The following is an 8545-nucleotide window of genomic DNA, read 5'->3' as shown; positions in this document are numbered from 1 at the left end:
GCACTTTGTTTGGCATTTCATATATATGAACATGAACCTCCATAGTGGCCGTGGCTATAAGGTGACAGACACCTTTTTATCTCCTCCCAGCTCCACCAATGCCCTGATTGATGGAGTGTCCATCCAGCTGGTTAAGAGTAAGAGTGGAAAACAGAGTAGAGATGGAAACAAACTGTCTCATCTTGAATTCAAGTGCCTATAACTTCAGGTGGCTGGGCCTGAGCTAGGATCCACATTATCTTAGGCGCCTGCATTCGGTGTTCATACCTCAGGAATACACAGCTCCTACCCCTTATCACGCCAGGCTGCCTCAGGTCAAGGTTTGGCAAAAGTGTGGAGTAGGCTAAGGTTGCTTGCTCTAGAGTCTTTTCCTCCCCCTGCTAACACCCACCCCACGGTGGGTGGAGCTAGAGGAGCTTGGGCTGCTCTTGATTCATCTCTCCAAGAAGACTCTAGCCGGCTGTTCCCTGGGGCCTCTCTCTCAGATCTGGAGCTGATAAACTAATTGGGGCTAATGTGATAATAGGCAATGATGACATTTACTGTTTTTATCAGGCCCAGGGCACACATTTGCCTGTTAACAGGGCCTTTGGCAGGTAGACAGGACTGAACTGGAGGGGAGGTGGGTTTATTTGCTGGAGGTTAGAGAAGCAGAGGGGCTTTACAGACCTGCCCCGAACTGTACCCCAATACCTCCTTTAAAGACCCACTTCCTTCCAAGACCCCCCTCCCCAAACCCACCACTGCCCTACCACTGTCTTTTGCACTTGAAAGTTCTTGAAATTCAAGTCACTTAAACCAAGCAAAACAAGAGAGCACTGCGTGGGCTGGCTCCCCATCCCTGTTAGCAACTATTTGGTGTCTGCTTCTTTCTCAAGCCTTAGCTTCTATATTTCATTTTCACAGATGGAAATTCTGGGTTGTGACCACAAACATCTATCTACCTTAGCCGAAATTCCCTCCTGTCTCCCGACAAAGAGGGAGAAGTTCAAGAAACCTGTCTGGATGCTTTGCTCATAGAAGGCTGTTGTCCAGGAAGACCCAAGGGGGAAAGTTAATGGTTAGGAGACTGTATTTTTCCTGGCCAGGGCACTCGCTCACCTGTGCAGGTGGAGAAACATTTGGGACCCAGTGAGGCAAGAATAGGAAACTCCCTGCATAGCCTTGACTCAGGGGGATGGGGCTCTGGGAAATTCGAAGATCTCCTTAGCAGTCCACGTCTTGTTCAGACTCTGTTGGCGTTTTGATTTTCTTTTCTGGATTCTACAGAAAGCGTTGATAAACAGTACCAAAAAAAGAAAATAAAGAAAGAAAGAAAGAAAGAAAAAGAAAAAAAAAAGGAAAAAAAAAGCATCTCGGAAGTGAAGTGAAGATGATCTTGTCAACCAGTCCCTGCCTTGTCAATGATTGTTACCCTTAGGCATCTCATAGTGGACCCTTCTAGGGCCACCCCCTTATAACCTTTTTCCAAGGTGCTTACCTGGGGTTGGGGAAAAAGCCTGTTCAAAGTCCTCTAAAACTGTCAAGAGTCACTACCAAGAGCCGGTCATGGTGCCCCGAGAGAGAATGGGCTAGACGCTCCTTTCACGCTTGGTACCTGCACAGCCAGAGCAAAGGTCTTGATGCCAAAGCAGAGAGGACTAAATACAGGTTAGAAAATGAGACAGATCTTCAGGAGCACCTCACAGCCCTCTGCCTTCCTTCATCTGCCCGCCAGGGACTTGGGTTTTTATCTACCCCCCCTTCCCGAGTGTCTTTGGGAAGTGAGGCATTTTTTACCTGAAACTGCCTTTAAGCTGAAAGGCACGGTCACCACCAAATCAATTCCTCATCCATTAACAGGTTGTCTCTGTTCTTGAGACACAGGCATAACCTGGTTAGACCTGTTTTGTTTGAACACTAACGTGTGAGTTGGCCAAATGCAAATGAGCCAATGTTTGTAATCCTTTATTTTATTTTTTTAAAGGGCTGGGCAGCCAATCAGAGGAGGGGGAAGTGACTTAGGGAATTCCCGGTTGGTGGCTTATTGCTTAACATCCTACAAAATGATTTTAAATTATTGTCATATGCATTTATCTTCACTCTGATGAGAGCCGAGACGTGATAAGGCCGTGGCTCCCCATCCCGGTAGGAGCTGGTGCCGTAGCTGCCTGCCTTCTCCTCCATCCATAGCGCCATAGGACTGCCCAGCCAGAATCTTCAGGTGAATGAGGTAAGTCCTCACCTTTAAACCTTCTTTGGAGCCTGAAATCCATACACCTGTGTGGAAAGAGAAGCCTGTCTTGACTCAGACAGGTGAAAAGAAACCAGAGGCTCCGGGACGCAGCTGGCAGGAAGTGAAGCTTGTGTTACCTGGCCTCACCTACTGAGTCTTGTTCGAGTTTATTTGGGTGAGAGCCTCTGGGCTGCATGAGTGTTATCTGTAAATTTTTTTTTACATTATCTGAATTTCCAGTCAGCAAAATTCTAAAAGCCCCCTGGCTTTTCTCTGCCCATGTGGTGTAATAAAGCCATATCCCTGGGTTAGATAGGCTAAAAGCAGCCGGAGACAGGTGACTCTGATGTTGCTCAGTGACAAGCTGGTTGGCTAAAGGCTGCCAGGGATCAGGGATCATAGACTGACAGTCTACAGGTGTCTTCGCTGATATTTTTTTTTTCCTGACTTACAAGCAATAAGGAAAAGCCAATTCACCTCCACTGTATTCCAGTTGGGGGAAATGGCTATAGATAGGTAAGGTAACCTATATTTGCAAAGGGAACAGGGACCAGGTGGCCAAGGCGGGAAGACTGTAGCTGTAAAAATGATGCCCTGTAGAAAGAAGACTCAAGTTAGGTAAATGATTTTTCCATATCGCAAGGGGACAGACTAACCCTTTGTTTTCCACAATGGGATACTATGACCAGACAGACTGTCATGACTCACCAGCAGCAAATGCCTTCGATATAGGGACTCTGTCCTTTTGTTTGTACAGCATGAACAAGTGTTGGCCCCAGTGCGGATCGAGGAGAGAAAAGTGGGGGAATGAATCTTGATGGCTCGTAAGAGCACCAAGGTGGCAAGGTCACTTTTATTTTTATTTTTTATTATGTTTTAAAGTCTGTTTTGGGACACTCTGAGCATTGCTGTGGGGTGGTGTGTGAAGTGTAAGCTGAAGTGTAAGGTTCTCTGGTTTTGAGTCCTCAGGTGCCTCTGCCTTTCTCTGTGCTGACCTCAGGGAGAGCGGGGGAGTTCGGAGTCTGAGATTTCTGGTAGAAGCAGCAGTTGATTCTGTGGGCATTGGTGTGAGGATGTATCAAGACCGTATCTTTTAATGTCTAAGGGGAAGTTAGGACCACGAACCGCTGTGTGCCACTTCCCCTGAGGTCCAGAGAACAGTCAGTCTCTAACAGAAGAGATTCAGATGTGTTATGAGAAGAATTTCACAGTCGAGAGTGGGATTGGAATATGGAGCCGTGTGGGACTGGTTACTGGTGCATCAATGGGCCATGCTATTTAAAAACTGTAATGGAAGAGATGAGAGTTATTTGGAAGTTCGTAACCACATTTAAACACTACCAAATAGCATGAATACCATCTTCCATGTTTCTAGATTGTTGGGCAGACATTCTGAAAGAGAGCGATCTTGAGGACGCTACTATGTTGCAAGTTAGAGGACCACTCAAAACATCATTCAGGGCCTCTCGCTGTAGTTGTGGGTAGGACGTGTGTTGGACCCAGGCTTCATTTATGAAAAGGTCTCAGATTTGATAACATTGTTTTGGTGTGTGTGCTAAAAAAATTATATTACCTATATCCATACAAGCTTCTTGATATTTTTATTATTAAATTATTATACTATGATTTCTCATGGGAGTTCCTTGGGCCTTTCTTAACCTCTGGTGAGCTCCAATCACATTCACAATTCCATATTTGTGGGTCCCGTAAGGGTTTCCCCTTCATCTTCTTTCAGTACCCTTTTGACTCCATTGAAGGCCCGAGACAAAAATGGAAGCTGAGAGCTCAGCTCTGTTCTCAGTGGCATTCTGTTAGCTAGCTGGGATCAGGTCAGAAGGTGAGTGCTTTCCGGGCCATGTTCTGCTCTAAGGAAGTGGACTGCACTTTCTGCAATCTACTAGGTTTTCTTTCCTTCTTATCCTCGGTGCTCTCTGGGGGACTTGAGAGCTGGGCTGTGTTCACTGGACTTTCTTGCGTTATTTTTTTTTAAACCTAAGTATGAGAATCTTGCTTTGCATTGCACCGTCACACACAGTTAGGGGAGTGCACTCGGTCTCCTCTCCTTTTGGATGGTGGCATCCCTAGGGCTTTTCCAACAGATACGACCTTTGAAGGCTTCTGGGAGGTGAGGTGGAGAGGGTACCAAAACACCGAAACTGAGTCTGCCAACTCACAGCGCTACGGTTTGAAGGAACTAAACATAAACTCAAAACCTCCATTTCAGTACCACCACTTCGCTGGTGTCTTAAGCCATTTCCCCTGTTCAACTGCCTCTCATCTTCCATGGAGGCGAAGCAGCAGGCTTTTCTGTCGTGGGTGGGGCCCCAGTTGGGGAGCATTGGCTTGCTGTTTCAAAACCACACAACCTGACCCTGTCTTTGTTACTGTTTAACAGAGCACAGAACAGTGGCTTTCAGAGTGGGTAAGCTAATTCTGTCCTGGGGTCCTCAGAGCAGTGAGCGCTGCCCAACTTTTCTTAATTCGATTCCTAACAGCTGGTGGGAGAAGATGGGTAATTCATTTTATCTGACATTTTCATACCTGCTTATAAAATGGTTTTAAGTGATATAATTTGCTCTGAGTAGCAGGCATTTTTTTTTTTATCTTATCTCAGGATGGGATGTATTTTCTAGCCAAATGCCATCATGGCGAGGAAGCCAAGATGCTCTTGAGTAGACGTTTCTGTCAGTCCTTTGGAGTTAGTTGACGAAAACTTTACTGCCTTTTAGATGGGAGCAAAGATTATGTCTTAAGGCTTGTCCTGGACAGCTGGCTGGCGCTATCTTTGGAGTGATCAGGGCACACGACAGGGAAGGCAGTTGGTGGGACAGTGCTAAACATGACAGTAAGGAGACCTGGCAAGTCTGAATGGCCCAAAGAGGACACGCTACCTCTCTGGGTTTTAGTTTCCTCTTTTATACATACTGAATACCTTTAAGACATATTTGAACTCACAGATTTTGCTGGCTATGGTGGCCAAAGGTAGGTGGAACATTTGTGCTGAGTGTCAGCAGGATTGAGTCTATGAGAATAAAGAGAGGGATGACAGATGCCCCTGAGGCAGAAAGACTACTGGGGGCCCTTAAGTATCTCTGTTAGGATCTTCAGAACTTTGACTAAGAATGGACTATTGAGGAATGAACCTGGCAGCCTTCGTTGGCGGTGTGGGGAGGGGGGTCTCAGCCGCTTATGGCACTTGGTACCCCATCTTAATCAATAGACTCAGAGCAGGTGAGATAGCAACTTGTAATAATGGGGAGCCCGTGATGTACTAACAGCACTTGAGGAAGCACCGAGCTACTTCTGGATCAGCCCAAGGTGAGACTTCCTATGCTGTGCCTGAGCTGCGTTGATTTGTCTGTGGTGACTGGGCAGATGAGAAAGGTGTGGACTCTGTCCTAGAGGAAGATTCGATGGTCATCATGTGGGCAATAGGGCTAGTTGGGTCACCCAGGAGCCTGTGCTGTTTCCAGATGGCTCAGCCCTATATCTGCAGCAGACAGAGCTCACAGGAGGGTCAAGCACGGTGTCCCACTTAAAGAGACTCCTAGGGTATTAATTGACTTGGTTTAAGAGACACCCTGTAAAATGCTCTTTTGAAAATGATTTCACTAGCACCTAACCACATTGTGTCTTTGGTTTGCTGTGCGGGGCTGGGCTTCCCATCGCCAGGCCACTGGCCTCACTCGTATCTCCTCTCCGGCTCTCTCTCTTTCTTCTCAGCGTTAGAATCATTGTTAAGGGTTTCTGGCCACTCATTTAAATTATGGTGTTATAGGTCTACCCAAAACATGATTTCTGATGACACAAGCCTAAAATTAAAAAGGGGCAAAGAGCCAAACAGATAATTGTGTGCCTTTTAAGAGAACCGAGTATTCCATTAACCCAACTATTTCACTATGAAAACTTATCTCAAATAACCTTGTCTAGATGCATGCTTTCTTTGAGGTAGCTGTGGTGAAGTCAAGGTGGCCTGCCTGTCCGCTGCTTTTTGTTCTTCTTGTATCACGGACTCACGATAAACAGTCTTTGGGGCTGGGACCATATGCCAGGTATGAATGTGAGAAACTTCAGTCACTATTAACCCGTCCCCACCTGATACCAGCTGAACTCGGATGAGCCTCTCTCAGAATAGGGAGGAAGTTCTTGTTGTACTTGCTGTGATGGCAGAGTCTTGTGAACATGACCATCATAGGGAGTTTGCCCCGGAATCTCTTAGGAGACCTTTAGCAAGCTTCCCTCAGAAGGGCTGCTGTTACAGTCTTGAGGAGAGGTAGGGGGAGAGCTATTACCAGTTCTGTCTTCCACGAGACCTCTGAGCTGACTTGTTTTGGCTTTGTGTGGGCTGTAGATTTGGCCTGAAATTTAGCCTCTGCCTAGCTTTGTTCTTTTTAAGAAATTAAAGGGCAGCTGGTTGCGATTCTGTCCTCTTCCCTCCACTGGCCAGAGGCTGTTTGGAAGATCATGAATAAAAAGTAGATTTTGACTGTTTGTGTCTGAAGGGGCAGGCAGCGTTGAATTCTCATGGCTGGGAAGGGGCTTTGCTGGGATGTGGTAAGCCGGACACTGGAGGAGTCCTGGGTACCTGGCTTTGAAATGGACACTGCCACTGAACAGTTGAGTGCTTTGGGACGAATTCGACAAACTTTAGCATCCAAGTCTCTTCATCTGGAAAATGGGGTAATAGCATCTACTATGTAGGAGTAATAAGGATTAAATTAAGCAAAGAATGTGAAAGCACCCAGACAATGCTCGTGAGTAATGTTAGTAGTCATTTGCACGCTGGAAGTCAGAGAGAAGTATTCAGCTTGGGCGTTTTTCTCTCTGTCTCCACTGAGTTGGAGCAGATGAGTTTTAAATTCTGTTTATTATTGTTGCTTTTCAATAATGACCAACTTGGATTCTAAACTTTGACTCTGGGAAAGAAACTGGAAACTTAATTTTTCATAGAGATAGTAAGCATGAGGAAACAGGAAGGTCTATATTAATAGGAAACCTCCAAATTGATTCTCATGCTGAGCTGGCTTCAAGTCACAACACACATAGGGGTGGCCTTACAGGACATCTCTGTACCATGCCTTGATGCCTGGCATGTAGGAGACCCTGGAAGAAATGTCTCTCTTCAGATTGTTCACCAGCTAACACAGCTGTGTGAGAGGGTGCCCACTCCTACAGTCCTTAAGTGTTTCTGTGGGTATCTACTGATCACTGCCACAGAAAGTATTGACCTTGGGTATCTAGGGGCTTTGGTGTGTGTGTGTGTGTGTGTGTGTGTGTGTGTGTGTGTACTTATATATTTTCATGAGATCTTGTGGGTCTGCCTCTTGCTAAATTGTTGAGCTGTTGTGGACAGGTGCAAGTCATTTCTAAAGACCAAGTTGAATAGTCCTTGCTGTTAGTAAAATATCCATGGTTCTACCTAATGTCCAGAGGAGAGAATTCAGGGGCATCTAGGAACTTTGATGCAGAAGAAATGACATTATTATTTTTAGCAATTTTCAATTATAATTTAATATATCTCTCAATGTGAATATAGGCAAAGCTCTCTATTAGTATTAGCCATGATTGTGATTATTCTCAAGAAAAATCATTAACATTTTTATAACACATTGTACTTGTTCCAGATGTATCGACATCTGAAATCGCAGAGGTGATTAGATATGTGACAGATATGAAGCACATAATTTAATATCACACGTTCAGCAAAGTTAAGAAGAGGCTCACAAACTCCAGCAGACTGCACAAAGGGTCCATGGAGAAAGAAAGGGGGAGAGGAACCAGGGGGCAGCATTTTCTTGCACAGGAAATGACTGCTGAGTAGATTAGCTGATCCACATTCTTCACTCCGACAGGGGAGTGTGTTTTTTCTGCTTATGGACTTAGAGTTGTGGTTTTACTCAGGCACAGGGCGTAGTGAAGAAAGTAACAATAATACCGATGTTAGTAAATGCTGTTTGCCGAGTGTCTGCTGTAGGACAGGGAGGAGGGGGTTGTCCCCTGCTATGTTCAATGTTGTATAGTATTTCATTCTCTAATCTATCTGAGAAGGCAAGATCATGGGGAGGGCATTCAGGGGCAGGAAAGATCACTCCACCCTCAGTGGTGATGAAGTCTTAATGGGGTAGAGGCAAAAGTGGGGCTGATGTCTTGGAGATGGTCAGCATCAGAGAAGACTTCTGTGGTTATATAGGTGGGGGCTGTGTTCCAGAGAATCTGTGCTTAGGAAGTCTATTTGGTTTAATACCCTGTTCCTAAGCTATTGATCTGCTTAATTCTCTCTCTCTCTCTCCCCCTCTCTCCCTCCCTCTCTCTCTCTCCTCCCTCCCTCTC

At 45.7% G+C, this 8545-nt stretch overlaps 1 protein-coding gene across 2 annotated transcripts in view; it reads left to right on the top strand.

The window, feature by feature from the left end:
- The first annotated feature begins 2072 nt into the window (after window positions 1-2072).
- Ehf (ETS homologous factor) overlaps window positions 2073-8545 on the top strand; it is a 42091-nt gene continuing 35618 nt past the window's right edge. The window contains exon 1 of one of the 2 annotated variants that reach the window (XM_041679053.1): window positions 2073-2212. The gene's annotated coding sequence lies outside the window, so the exon portion shown is untranslated. Of the gene's footprint in view, window positions 2213-4620; window positions 4638-8545 lie in introns of those variants that run through there. The other variant, XM_041679054.1, reaches the window with a different exon arrangement.

The sequence above is a fragment of the Microtus oregoni genome, unplaced genomic scaffold (assembly GCF_018167655.1).
Source record: "Microtus oregoni isolate MIOR12 unplaced genomic scaffold, Mior012 000031F_ref0000149, whole genome shotgun sequence".
Classification (NCBI taxonomy): Eukaryota; Metazoa; Chordata; class Mammalia; order Rodentia; family Cricetidae; genus Microtus; species Microtus oregoni.
The sequence above is the reverse complement of the archived record's forward strand: the minus strand, read 5'-3'. Positions and strand labels throughout refer to the sequence as shown.